Source organism: Aquarana catesbeiana, linkage group LG10 (assembly GCF_042186555.1).
Source record: "Aquarana catesbeiana isolate 2022-GZ linkage group LG10, ASM4218655v1, whole genome shotgun sequence".
Lineage (NCBI taxonomy): Eukaryota > Metazoa > Chordata > Amphibia > Anura > Ranidae > Aquarana > Aquarana catesbeiana.
In genome coordinates, this window is record NC_133333.1 from 13,648,424 (window position 1) to 13,661,654 (window position 13,231).

The 13,231-nt window shown below is 49.0% G+C and overlaps 1 protein-coding gene across 2 annotated transcripts in view; it reads left to right on the plus strand.

Annotated features, from left to right (window-relative positions):
• Positions 1–238: 238 nt before the first annotated feature.
• SCN1B (sodium voltage-gated channel beta subunit 1) overlaps positions 239–13,231 on the plus strand; it is a 58,916-nt gene continuing 45,923 nt past the window's right edge. For both annotated transcript variants that reach the window (XM_073601664.1, XM_073601663.1), the window contains exon 1: positions 239–545. The gene's annotated coding sequence lies outside the window, so the exon portion shown is untranslated. The remainder of the gene's footprint in view (positions 546–13,231) is intronic.

The following is a 13,231-nucleotide window of genomic DNA, read 5'->3' on the forward strand; positions in this document are numbered from 1 at the left end:
GCACCAATCTGGGCTCAGCAGAGCAGCATCCAGCACTATCCTTGCCATATCTCTCTCTTCTTCTTCTTCTTCTCTGTCTCATCAATGCAGAGTGGAGCAGACACACAGAGGGAGGGACAAAGCGCATTCAGGAAAAGGGAGATATGACAGTGATAAAGCAAGGGAGAGGAGAGGGAAAGTGACAGGGGGAGGGAGGAGAGAGGACTGGACAGGGTGGGAGAAAGGCAAAGACAGGCAGATAGAGAAAGAAGGGGGGGGGGTGGGTGGGGGAGGGAGACGACAGGACAGCTTAGGGGGAACCAGAGCAGGCAGAGGCTCACACGGAGGGTCTGTCTCCTAGGGAGACGGTAGGGGATACACCGCATTGCGTTGCATGGATAGATCTCAGCCGTTGAAGGAAATCCCTGACTAGGAGACGGTTACCTGGCTGGGGTCCCTCGCCGCCAGCCACCTGCACCTGCACCTGGGAGCACGCCAGCGTCGCCGCACAACCCGACAAGACTACAGAGGCCGGTGTGGGGGAAGCGAGGAGAAGGCAAGGCAAGGCAAGTAGCACCCATCCCTGGCAATTCTCGGCGTGCCGCATACAATGAGGATGAGTTCACGGAGGAGAGAGGGGGAGATACTGCAGAGAGGAGGAGGCTGGTGAGGGAAGGGAGGCCGGAATCAGCTGTGCGGAACGCAGCGGCTCGGGGAGTGGGGGAAAATTTTTTTTAAAAGTGATGCGGACAGGATGGGGGGGAGGGGGGGAGGAGGGTTACTGGGGGTACCACCAAGAACAGAGGGGTGTAGAGGGACTCCAAAAGTGTAGTAGGACAAGGGGTGTAAGGATGGCCACGGGGCGCTGAGGTGCAGATGTAGTCGCAGAGGCTTGCAGTGGTTTCTAGAGAGAGAGAGGCAGGCAGGATGGGAGGACAAGGAAAGTGCCAGGGCAGCCCGGGGCTAGGGAGATGGGGGGAAGGCAGGATGGGAGGACAAGGAAAGTGCCAGGGCAGCCCAGGGCTAGGGAGATGGGGGGAAGGCAGGATGGGAGGACAAGGAAAGTGCCAGGGCAGCCCGGGGCTAGGGAGATGGGGGGAAGGCAGGATGGGAGGACAAGGAAAGTGCAAGGGCAGCCCAGGGCTAGGGAGATGGGGGGAAGGCAGGATGGGAGGACAAGGAAAGTGCCAGGGCAGCCCGGGGCTAGGGAGATGGGGGGAAGGCAGGATGGGAGGACAAGGAAAGTGCCAGGGCAGCCCGGGGCTAGGGAGAGGGGGGAAAGGCAGGATGGGAGGACAAGGAAAGTGCCAGGGCAGCCCGGGGCTAGGGAGATGGGGGGAAGGCAGGATGGGAGGACAAGGAAAGTGCCAGGGCAGCCCGGGGCTAGGGAGATGGGGGGAAGGCAGGATGGGAGAACAAGGAAAGTGCCAGGGCAGCCCGGGGCTAGGGAGATGGGGGGAAGGCAGGATGGGAGGACAAGGAAAGTGCCAGGGCAGCCCGGGGCTAGGGAGAGGGGGGAAAGGCAGGATGGGAGGACAAGGAAAGTGCCAGGGCAGCCCGGGGCTAGGGAGATGGGGGGAAGGCAGGATGGGAGGACAAGGAAAGTGCCAGGGCAGCCCGGGGCTAGGGAGATGGGGGGAAGGCAGGATGGGAGAACAAGGAAAGTGCCAGGGCAGCCCGGGGCTAGGGAGATGGGGGGAAGGCAGGATGGGAGGACAAGGAAAGTGCCAGGGCAGCCCGGGGCTAGGGAGGGGGGGGGGGAGGCAGGATGGGAGGATAAAGGGTGAAAGCGGTGGGGTTATCTGATGGGGTACCGCTAGAAATTGTTAAGACCCACAGATGGGATTTGGGAAAACTGAAGCAGACAGGATGAGAAGGTGGAAGGTCAATGAAAGGGAAAAAAAAACGAGGAACAACAGAGATGGGAAGGTGATGCAGGCAGGTTTAGGGGGGGGGGGGGGCAGCTATAGCTTTGGCGGGGGGGCAGTGCTAGGGTACCATTAAGTCATAGAAATATTTGGATAATGGGATGGGATGGGAAAATGGGGAGAGTGAAAAGGTTCAACAAGGCAGGGGACATGCGGACTGGGATGTAGGTAGGAAGTGATGATGGGGATAAAGGTATGGGGTACCACTGAGGATGTAGAGAAAGAAGAGAGAGATTTGTTAGTGCAGGTAGGATGGGAATAGTGGGGATCAGCAAATGTGTATCACCGAAAAGGAGAGGAGTAGAAACAAATACAGGTAAGAAAGGTGGAGGGGGAGTGATGGGGTACACCTCAGAAGGAGACATGTAGAAAGTGATGTAAGCAGGATGGGATACAGTGATGGGGTACCACTCAGAAGATATGTAGAAAGGGATTATGGCAGGATGGGATACAGTAAAGTGGTACCACTCAGCAAATAGCATGTAGAAGGTGATACAGGCAAGATGGGGTACAGTGATGGGGTACCACTCAGCAGAATACATGTGGAAAGTGATTAAGGCAGGATGAGATACAGTGATGGGGTGCCACTTGGCATAAGGCATGTACAAGGTGATGCAGGCAGGATGGGGTACAGGTATAGGTTACCACTCAGCAGAAGACATGTGGAAAGTGATGCAAGCAGGATGGGATACAGTGATGGGGTAGCATTCAGAAGATATGTAGAAAGGGATTATGGCAGGATGGGATACAGTAAAGTGGTACCACTCAGCAGAAGGCATGTAGAAAGTGATACAGGCAGGATGGGGTACAGTGATGGACCACCACTCAGCAGAAGACATGTGGAAAGTTATGCAGGCAGGATGGGGTACAGTGATGGGGTACCACTCAGCAGAAGGCATGTAGAAAGTGATACAGGCAGCATGGGGTACCGTGATGGGGTACCACTCAGCAGAAGGCATGTAGAAAGTGATACAGGCAGGATGGGGTACAGTGATGGGGTATCACTCAGCAGAAGACATGTGGAAAGTGATACAGGCAGGATGGGGTACAGTGATGGGGTACCACTCAGCAGAAGGCATGTAGAAAGTGATACAGGCAGGATGGGGTACAGTGATGGGGTATCACTCAGCAGAAGACATGTGAGAAAGTGATACAGGCAGGATGGGCTACAGTGATGGGGTACCACTCAGCAGAAGACATGTGGACAGTGATACAGGCAGGATGGGGTACAGTGATGGGGTACCACTCAGCAGAAGACATGTGGAAAGTGATACAGGCAGAATGGGGTACAGTGATGGGGTACCACTCAGCAGAAGGCATGTGGAAAGTGATACAGGCAGGATGGGGTACAGTGATGGGGTACCACTCAACAGAAGACATGTGGAAAGTGATACAGGCAGGATGGGGTACAGTGATGGAGTACCACTCAGCAGAAGACATGTGGAAAGTGATACAGGCAGGATGGGGTACAGTGATGGGGTACCACTCAGCAGAAGACATGTGGAAAGTGAAACAGGCAGGATGGGGTACAGTGATGGGGTACCACTCAGTAGAAGACATGTGGAAAGTGATACAGGTAGGATGGGGTACAGTGATGAGGTACCACTTAGCAGAAGACATGTGGAAAGTTATGCAGGCAGGATGGGGTACAGTGATAGGTTACCTCTCAGCAGGAGAGATGTAGAACATGATGTAGGCAGGATGTGTAGTGTTTTGCTTGGTGTCTATTAAAGGTTCTTGCAGTAAAAGCCAAGGAAGCTTAGACCTCTGCAGTGTATTAATGTGTTTTACTAAACAGGAAAGGTCACACATACAACTGCAGGAAACACAACTCGTAGCCTGCAAAGTATTACAAAAAATGCCTACAATATGCACAAGCCAAGTATAATTTCGGCAATGAGGAAGCGTTGCCTAGCACAAGACATGTGGAAAGTGATGCAGGCAGCGATGGAGTTCCACTAAGTAGGAGAGATGTGGAACATGATTAGGTACCACAAAGCAGATGGGATGAGAGAAGAGATGCAGGTAGGATGACAGGATAGTAAAGGAAGGATGTTAAAAGGGAGATAGGCAGGATAGTGGATGGTGATATGGTACTACTCAACAGGTGAAATGTTTTTCGGTGATGCAGACCAGATGGGGGAATAGTAATGTAGTGAAACACTAAGCAGAAAAGATGTGGAAGGCAATGCAGGCACGACTGGTAGAAAAGGATATGGTACCACAGAAAAGAAGAGAAGGTCTTCCGGTTCTGTGGCACAGTCTGTGGGCTCCAGGTGCTCCAATGAGCAAAGGTGGTCCCTCAAAGTAGCGCCAAGACCTGTGAGTCTTCAATAGGTGGTTGTGCTGACCACCACTGTTAGGTTGCAGAGACCTGAGTGAGCCTGTTCTAAGAGGTTGTGGTCTTAGAAGGGAGAGAATGGGGACAGAGAGCTTGTGGAAAACAAGATGGAAGATTCCCTTAACTGTGAAGGCCAAAAAAAGTCCTTCGCTAGAAAGACTAGTTGATGCTCGGAACATACTTCCAGCAGAGATTTTTGAGTCAGTCAACAGCAAGTGAATGTAAACATGCTTGGGACAAACAGAGATACTCTATACTCAAAAAATCATAAAAAAAAAAAGGCCCAGACTTTATGGACCACTCAGCAGTACTGGGACAGGTCCATCCAGGGCCCAGGGCAAGGATGTGGTACTGTGCCGCCTCCCCCACTACTAATGCATGTTGTAGATTGGGTGTGCTGCCCTACGTTCATCCTCTGTTCTGCTGTACCCAGGGCAGCTGCCCCTCCTGCCCACCCCCCGCACTTTTTCTGCCATCATTCTTCTATGTTTCTGTGAAAAGCGATGTAGGCAGGGTGGTGAAGAGTAACGGTTATCACTCAGCAGGGGACGTGTGGAAAATCATTCAGGTAGGATGGAGGTGGAGGTGGAGGTGGAGCATTGGTGGGGTACCACTTAGCAGAAGAAATGATAAAGGTCACACAGGCAGGATGGTGAACAATGATTTGATACCGTGCGTTATGAGAGATATGGAAAGTGTGGCGTGCAGGATGGGGGAGTTCTGATAAGGTACAGTTCTTCAGGAATGATGCTTATGTAGCGTACCTCCTAAGGAGCCGCATATGTAAAGGGATCCACCATCCTGCACAGCCAGGCACAACGCATCTGTAGAGCGCACTTGAGTCAGAAGGACAGTCCAGTGCTTTGTTTTGATATTTTACTGAGGGGAATAAACTTGGATAGGGATAGGGGTATTATGGGATGCCCACTTGACTTTTCAGCAAAGAACTCTTCAGGGACACAACTATGTACAGCCCGCATATACACTCCTCCTCTGCCTCCTGCACAAATCTTGATTGCAGCACTACAACTCCTAGGACCAGCTGGCACACTGTTAGATGATCCGACAACAAGGCTTAGTCAGATTGCAAAAGCCCTTTACAGACAGGGACCTCAGGCCCCTTGTTTGTGTAGCAAAGTCCTAGTGCCCAACTGTCCTTCCTATGGCTACTGATCTCAGCTCCGCTTCTTCAGGCACTGCCAGCCCACCTGGCCACAGCTGCCTTTTACTAGCCCTCCTAGCTACTCTTCCACAGTCCCCCCAGACTGACTTTGCATCCATTCTAGACTGCTTCCACCCAGTCCTCCCAACTGTCTCACTCACCAGCCAACTGGCTGTCTTCCTCCCTGGAGATTTTCCTGGCAGTGTTCTCCTCTTGCTGTCCTCATACCTGCTCCCGTGCCACTGGTTAGGGCACCTCTGTGTGTCGTGAAGAGGGTCCCTTCCGCATCCGGGCTCCCAGACCCAAGGTCACATCCCCCCCCCCCCCCCCCAGACTAGAGGGTTACCATCAAGGGTCTCCAAAGGAATCCTAAAACTCCATCTCCAGCTTCCACCTGAACTCCATTGCCCTAGCTGGGCTGACCCTGAGTATTTGAGGGGACCTGCCCCCTGCCAACCCATCTTTTTGGGGATTGGTCAGGGCTCTCAGAATACTCCAGGCAACTCCTCCTCCTCCTCCACTCCCATTCTTCTGGAAGTTTCCTCCGAGTTCCAGAAGTAGGGCAAGGTCTCAGAGATGCTGCCTGTGAGTCATCCAGCCCTCCATGAGTCACTCACCCGACCCAGATAAAAACACAGGCTTGGCTGCCAGCCAAGCCTAACAATTTACCTACACTGCAGAAAAAAATCCTATTGTAGCACACTAGAGGGTGCTACACTTAAAATCTACAGACAGGATTGGAGGACAGTGATAGGGAAACACTTATCATTGTAGAAAACAGTGCCAGCAGAATGGGGGGACACTGGCAGGTGGGGTACCACTTGGCCAGAGAAATGTGGAACACGATGCAAGCCTAGATGCATGATGTAGACAGGATGATAATATTGTAAGACCGACATACAGTACAAGTTTGTTGGGTTGCCTAGTTTTTAACCATTTGTTAATATTTAAATGTAATTCTTTTTCTCTAAGTCAATGCTTTTCTTTTTTTCATGTCAAGCTTATTAAATATTGGGCTACAAGCGGACAGAGGGATTGGCTTTTTGTATTGACTTTTAAAACAGTATTGGGCATCTAGTTCACGGTAATGTAGCGCCCTGCTAGATGGGTTGCTAAGAAAGCTAGGTACATTTCGTTCTTTTTGGGGCGCACTGGAGGAGTTTTTGATTACTTTGGGCTGTTCTGGTTGCAGGATTGATTGTTTCCCCCCTTTCTGGAGAATTCCAGAACGTAGTAGGCTGGAAAGGTAAATCATCAACCTGAACATTTATGTTAGGGGAGCGTACCCAGAAGGTGGGTGGGGGCAGGGTCATATTAATAGCATCATGGGCCCCTGGTCAAAGTAACTCACTGGGGCTTCAATCCCTGCTGGCCATCCTCTCCTATTCATCCCATGTGATCGGAGCAGTACACATCCCGCCCACACAAGCAGCAACGTTAGTAAGATGCTCCACTTTGGGGGTTCTTCCTTAAGCCCCGCAAATCGACAGAAGAGCGCAAGAAACTGTGAGAGGAATATAGCGAGTGGAGATGTCATTGCGATTGTAGATTTAGCCCAGTGACGGGCTGCTGCTGCCCCTGTAGCTCAGATTCCAGGACCCTGCCTGAAACACGGCCATCATGGGACAGCTTAGTAAAAAGTGTGACTGTCCCAGCAAATCCGGGACAGTTGCCAAGTATTATGCGATGCAAGATTATCATGGAGGCCCCCCATACATCTAGGGCTCCTGGGCAGTGCCCAGAGGTGTTCATGCATTAAGATGGCTTTGTGGCTGGGGTGTACATAAATAATATGAGGTTTGGAACTGCCTTCTCCAGGAGGAGAAGTTCCCAGCCTGAAGGGCTGTTGCCCCTCTAGGCAGCCCAACTGAAATTTTACCTGTGCTCATCGAGGTCCCAGCTATGCTAAAGCTGGGGGGGGGCTTGTTTGCTGAGAATCTCTGAAGCTAACCAAGGAATTTCACTGTGGATCTGGTCTAGAGAGTTTACTAGAGAAATATCTGTCTGATATTGGAGGGAGGCATCCAAGCACCCAGGGACGTTGTGAGTACAGACGTGAGTGCTGGATCCTGGTGACTTTTGCCGCTGTGTGTCAGTACCAGTGCTTACCTGGCCTGGAATATCTGTGACAGTGCGGTCCAATTTCTGGGCCATTACTAAAGGGGACGGTCCTTGGGAGTAAAGCCAAAGGCCCTTTTCAATCTAATTGCTAAAGTGAGGCTCCAGGAGAAACCTTTTTCTTCTAGTTTTGAATAGGGCAGGTAAAGCATAGAAAAAGTACTAGGGTTGAATTGCTGTTTGTGCCCCCTTTAAGTCACTCTCATTTTCTGTCCTGGGGATACTGTCGACAGGAAGGAAAGAATGCATAAATCTAAAGGTTGTTTTTACCAGAACAGGAAAAGTGAAGATATCTCCCAATGGGGACATTTGTCTCTGGTGACAACAGTCCAACGTCCCGTTGTGTCTCCGTGAGAGGAAGTGAGGGGAAATCACTGCAATGGGGACCGACATGCAGCACCTCTCTGACACCCCCCAGGCAGGATAGCTCCTGCAGATGCCAGCTAGCATGTCAGTCCATGGCTAAAATGGGGGGGGGGGGGACCAAGAAAGGATATTGGACGCCAGTCACTTTTGTCTTTTTAAAGTTTAATTGCAGAACAGTTAAGGAGGTGAGGGTTAGGGGTCCAAGATACCTTAGCAGATCACTTACAGGCTCTCCAGATCCAGATCAATGTCCAGCTTTACAGTGTCAGAACCTTTAAACCAGCCCCGGCAACACAGTAAGCACATTCCCACATTCAGTGCATCCTCCAAGTGAGTCTCTAGGACCTTCTGAGAGACCAGCCTTCTTCCTGGCTCTCTCCAGCAAGGGGTCTCCGTCTTGACAACAGCTTCCTCCACACCAGGCAGGACAGCTTCAGGACCACTTCAGCACACGTTAGGCCATAAACTAGGCTAATGGGCCCAACAGCAGAGCTCCATCCAGCAGCACCTCCCTAGGCCACAGCCCAAAGGAAGGGAGAGAGCACATGGCCTGTCCCAAATATGTATATCCTCCCCCAGCATGCACCAGTGGCATAACCCCCTACTGGATTGGCTTGACTTAGTTTTGTTTGTGAAATCTCATACTATAACCACTGACACCAGTGACACCTACTGGTGACAGTGAGGAATAACAAGCCAATTTCAGCTTTGGGAAAAAACAGTTAAAAAAAATATACAAATAATCAGAGCTAACTACAGCTCAGCCAAAAACTAAACTGACATAGTAGCCCCTGTTTGGGGCGGGGGGGGGGGGTGTAACAGGCAGAGATAAAAACCTAATCCTTCCCCAATCTAACAAAATTGGCAAAAAAGGCTAGTGTGAACAAGCTCTTAGGGTGACGGTGAGAAGCAGGTCAAACCCCAATGAAGGGGGACTGGTGAGCCCCTAATACTCGTTGGATAGCTCTGTGACTTTTACTGTGGCAAATAACGCTTAACTAGTCTTGATAAAATATTTTAGCTGCTTTTATCTTTCTGCAACTTTTAATTGCCATGCAGATGTAGACAGAGACAGTGTAAAGAAATTTGGAAGGTGGTACAAACAAGATTAGATGATAGGGAGGAAATGGTAGGGGGGAGATGAAAGATGACACTAAGCAGACATTATCACACAGAGGCTCATGTGTTTGAAAAGTGGTGCAAGCAGGATGGGGACATAAAGGACTAGAGGTTATTTACCTCTCATTTTATGATGTCTGCATTATTTCAGGGTCAATAAAAATTGACATCAATGATCTTTTTAGCTATCATTAAGGTTGGCATTTGTTCCATTTGCCACCAATGTAAGGAACATTCTTCCCACTGATCACCAATGTAAGGAACATTCTTCTCACTGATCACCAATGTAAGGAACATTCTTCTCACTGATCACCAATGTAAGGAACATTCTTCTCACTGATCACCAATGTAAGGAACATTCTTCTCACTGATCACCAATGTAAGGAACATTCTTCCCACTGATCAGCAATGTAAGGAGCATTCTTCCCACTGATCACCAATGTAAGGAGCATTCTTCCCACTGAGCAACAATGTAAGGGACAATCTTCCCACTGAGCAACAATGTAAGGGATATTCTTCTCAATGGCCACCAATGTAAGGAGCATTCTTCCCACTTAACTCTGATTTAAGAGACATTCTTCCCAATGACCACCAATCTAAGGAACATTCTTCCCACTGACCACCAATGTAAGGAACATTCTTCCCACTGAGCAACAATGTAAGGGATATTCTTCTCAATGGCCACCAATGTAAGGAGCATTCTTCCCACTGACCTCCAATTTAGGGGACATTCTTCCCACTGACCACCAATATAAAGCACATTCTTCCCACTGAGCAACAATGTAAGGGATATTCTTCTCACAGACCAACAATGTAAGGGACATTCTTCTCAATGGCCACTAATGTAAGGAACATTCTTCCCACTGATCACCAATGTAAGGGACATTCTTCTCACTGATCACCAATGTAAGGGACATTCTTCTCACTGACCACCAATGTAAGGAACATTCTTCCTACTGATCACCAATGTAAGGGACATTCCTCCCACTGATCACCAGTGTAAGGAACATTCTTCTCACTGATCACCAATGTAAGGAGCATTCTTCCCACTGATCACCAATGTAAGGAGCATTCTTCCCACTGATCACCAATGTAAGGGATATTCTTCCCACTGACCACCAATGTAAGGAACATTCTTCTCACTGATCACCAATGTAAGGGACATTCTTCCCACTGATCACCAATGTAAGGAGCATTCTTCCCACTGATCACCAATGTAAGGGACATTCTTCCCACTGATCACCAATGTAAGGAACATTCTTCCCACTGATCACCAATGTAAGGAACATTCTTCTCACTGATCACCAATGTAAGGAACATTCTTCTCACTGATCACCAATGTAAGGAACATTCTTCTCACTGATCACCAATGTAAGGAACATTCTTCTCACTGATCACCAATGTAAGGGACATTCTTCCCACTGATCACCAATGTAAGGAGCATTCTTCCCACTGATCACCAATGTAAGGGACATTCTTCCCACTGATCACCAATGTAAGGAACATTCTTCCCACTGATCACCAATGTAAGGAACATTCTTCTCACTGATCACCAATGTAAGGAACATTCTTCTCATTGATCACCAATGTAAGGAACATTCTTCTCACTGATCACCAATGTAAGGAACATTCTTCTCACTGATCACCAATGTAAGGAACATTCTTCTCACTGATCACCAATGTAAGGAACATTCTTCTCACTGATCACCAATGTAAGGAACATTCTTCTCACTGATCACCTATGTAAGGGACATTCTTCTCACTGATCACCAATGTAAGGAACATTCTTCTCACTGATCACCAATGTAAGGAACATTCTTCTCACTGATCACCAATGTAAGGTGCATTTCTCCACTGACCCCTGATGAATTGTTTTTAGCAGTTCCCCTAAACCTGAAAATTATTTCAGGGGTTCCTCTGTGCCGTCTGTGGTAAAAAGCCTAAGAAAGGCAGATAAGTAAAAATAAATTTTGAAAATGATGAACACAGAGCAGGATGATGGTGGGGGGAGCTGAAACATGGCTCTAAGCCAGTGGTTGTCAACTTATGAGCTCAAGGGAGCCTCAAATTTTGTTGGATGAACTGGATGGACTTTTGTCTTTTTTTCAACCAGACTAACCATGTAACTAAATGTGGCCCCTGACAGCACCAAAGTGCCGTATATAATGTATATGTAATGAGAGTCATAGACTGGAGACCTAATAGAGGAAATGAGGGTCAGAGAGTGAGGACAGGAGACAATGTTGTCTGGGGAGATGCTGCAGAAGACAATACAAAACTGTGAACCTGTTGCATGAGGCTAGCAGAGATGAATGCTATTACCCTAATCCATGTTCCTAATTTAGATTGCTGAGGTCCGAGTGCCGCACATCATATGAATAGGCCACACGTGGCCCTCGGGCCACAGGTTGGGCACCAGGTATCTCTAAGCAGATATGGTAGCACAGAAGTTGCAGGGCTTTGGAATGTGATGCACGCAAGATGGGGTCAGTGGGGACCTGCGGTGGGGTATGGCCCAGCAGATGTATCAAAAAGTTTGGAAAGTGATGCAGACAGGATGGAAGGATTGGGGGATGATCTAAGAAGATATAGTCATATAGAGGTCCAGAGGTTTGGATCGTGATGCAGACAGAATAGAAGGTTTGGGATGATCTAAGAAGATATAGTCACATAGAGGTCCAGAGGTTTGGAAAGTGATGCAGACAGGATGGAAGGATCGGGGAGTGATCTAAGAAGATATATTTCACATAGAAGTCCAGAGGTTTGGAAAGTGATGCAAACAGGATGGAAGGATTGGGGTGATCTAAGAAGACATAGTCGCATAGAGGTCCAGAGAATCATTTTCAAAATGTCTTTCTACTTATCTGCCTGCATCTGCCTTTCTTAGGCTTTTTACTGCAGAAGAACCCCTGAAATAATTTTCAGGTTTAGGGTAACCCCTGCTAAAAACAATTCATCAGAGGTCGTGGAAAATTGCACCTTACATTGGTGGTCAGTGAAAGAATACCCCTTACATTGGTGGTCAGTGAAAGAATACCCCTTACATTGGTGGTCAGAGGGAAGAATGCACCTTACATTGGAAAGTGATGCAGACAGGATGAAAGGATTGGGGGGTGATCTAAGAAGATATATATCACATAGAAGTCCAGAGGTTTGGAAAATGATGCAGACAGGATGGAGGGATTTGGGGTGATCTAAGAAGATATAGTCCCATAGAAGTCCAGTGGTTTGGAAAGTGATGCAGACAGGATGGAAGGATTGGGGGGTTATCTAAGAGATATAGTCACATAGAGGTCCAGAGGTTTGGAAAGTGATGCAGACAGGATGGAAGGATTGGGGTTGATCTAAGAAGATATAGTCACATAGAGGTCCAGAGGTTTGGAAAGTGATGCAGACAGGGTGGAAGGATTGGGGGGTGATCTAAGAAGATATAGTCACATAGAGGTCCAGAGGTTTGGAAAGTGATGCAGACAGGGTGGAAGGATTGGGGGGTGATCTAAGAAGATATGGTCACATAGAAGTCCAGAGGTTTGGAAAGTGATGCAGACAGGATGGAGGGATTGGGGGGGTGATCTAAGAAGAAGATATAGTCGCATAGAGGTCCAGAGGTTTGGAAAGTGATGCAGACAGGATGGAAGGATTGGGGTTGATCTAAGAAGATATAGTCACATAGAAGTCCAGAGGTTTGGAAAGTGATGCAGACAGGGTGGAAGGATTGGGGGGCGATCTAAGAAGATATGGTCACATAGAGGTCCAGAGGTTTGGAAAGTGATGCAGACAGGGTGGAAGGATTGGGGGGTGATCTAAGAAGATATAGTCACATAGAAGTCCAGAGGTTTGGAAAGTGATGCAGGCAGGATGGAAGGATTGGGGGTTGATCTAAGAAAATATAGTCAAATAGAGGTCCAGAGGTTTGGAAAGTGATGCAGATGTTGGGTGGACAAGGCCTGGGTAGCACCAGGCTGGGGCTGGACGTCCTGTAGGCCGGTCCCAGGTTTGTGCAGCAGCTGGCAAGGTCACAGCCATTGTCCCTGCAGAGGCTCCTGGCTGCAGCAGTCTCTCGGAAATCTGTCTTCAAGCCTTCCTGAGCACAGCCGGTGACTGTGGACTGCAGTGCTCAGCAACCGCAGCGCCTGGGAATGAGACACAACCCTGGCTCGTAGCTGGCAAACGGCAATGCCAAGCCGGGGACACAGCAAGTCCCAAGGACAATCCGCC